We start from the raw sequence: 1472 nt of genomic DNA, 5'->3' as shown, positions 1-1472 counted from the left end.
TACTTGACATCAAGATGTTTTCTCCCCTAGGCAACCTCAGAACTCAGGAACTGCTTTATAATTTGATGTAATCATTAACCATCATTTTTGTTTGTTTCCGCAGAAATGCCTCTTAATACCTGATTTATTGGATCATAGGCCTTAATTTGAGAACACATCTGCATCACCTCTCCTGAAACGAGTTTAACCAAACTGGCCTGTTGTCAGGAGAGTGTCAAAAAATGAAAAATCTACTAGCCCAACCTTTAATATGAATAACATTGGAAAGTTTCAGAGGAGGGAGGAACTGGTCAAGGATGGGCTGCCCCAAGATGGACCACATTGGCACAAACATTAATTGAAATTAAAAGAAAATTAAACTCAAATTCTTGAGATATTCAATGTTGCAAAAGATGATTTTACTACAGCATGGGGACAGGACCCATGGGCTGAAGGCTGCACTGGTACAGTGAGGAGTGACTAATTATATACTTTTTAATTAGTGGAAGTTAGGGATAGCCCAAGTCTCTAAGGAATCTGGAAGCAAGGCTGTCAGGAATTGAGGGCCTAGCTACTGTGAAGATAAAGTTACTTTTAGTCTTTAATAAAACCCAAAAATTAAGTCACTGAGACAGCCATGCTTTCCTTGAGGAATTTCACTCTCTGCATGTGTCAGGTATCTATGAGTGAGCTGCAAGCTGTAAGGCAATTAATTTAAGCTACATTTCTCCTGCCTTTGTTTTCTCCACCAGCCGACTGTTACCAGGGGACCCTGTCCCTGGCACTCACGAAATTCTCCAAAATACGAGAAAATGGTGCAATGTGTTCCTGCCAAGGACAGGAGCGAGGGACTGAATTTATGAGAATCGGGATGATTTTGTAACCAAAGTCCCTTGAGGTTGGTCTTGGGCTACAACCAAACAAAGGAAGGGGATGACTTGAACAAGGACTGGGAACTGCAAGGAGAACCCCATTGCTGGGGGAACAACAAGTTTTTGTCTCACTTCCCCACAGGCCTGGAACATTGTGTGAGCTCAGACACTGCTGTCATAGGACTGACAACAGTAATCAGCCTCGTCTTCAGCCTGGACCCCAGTGATGGTCAGTGTGGCTGAGCTGCCAGACTTGTAGCCAGAGAATCGATCAGGGACCCCTGAGGTCATCATCTATCACCATGGATGATGGTTCTGGGGGCTGTTCCTGGAAGTTTTTGGTACCAGTGCACATAAAAAGCACTCCCAATGTTGGAGCTGCTTCCAGTGCAGGAGATGGTGACCATCTGGCCCAGGGCCCCAGACACAGGGTGGCTGAGTCAGCACAGACTGAGCCCAGGACCCTGCAAGGAGATAGGCACAGAGAGGTTGATACAGGGGTCTAAAGACAAGAGGAGGAAACAGGGCCTAAGTCTCCTCCCAAGATCTCTACCCCTGTCCCTTCATCCAGTCACCTGTGCAGTGAGCGAGGAAAGTGAAGAGGAGAGGGGACCAGGCCAT

At 46.1% G+C, this 1472-nt stretch overlaps 1 pseudogene; it reads right to left on the bottom strand.

Annotated features, from left to right (window-relative positions):
* Nucleotides 1–1013: 1013 nt before the first annotated feature.
* On the bottom strand, nucleotides 1014–1472 carry LOC116882689 (annotated as a pseudogene).

This window comes from Lontra canadensis, unplaced genomic scaffold, assembly GCF_010015895.1.
Source record: "Lontra canadensis isolate GAN:19392208 unplaced genomic scaffold, GSC_riverotter_1.0 scaffold87, whole genome shotgun sequence".
Taxonomy (NCBI): Eukaryota; Metazoa; Chordata; class Mammalia; order Carnivora; family Mustelidae; genus Lontra; species Lontra canadensis.
The sequence above is the reverse complement of the archived record's forward strand: the minus strand, read 5'-3'. Positions and strand labels throughout refer to the sequence as shown.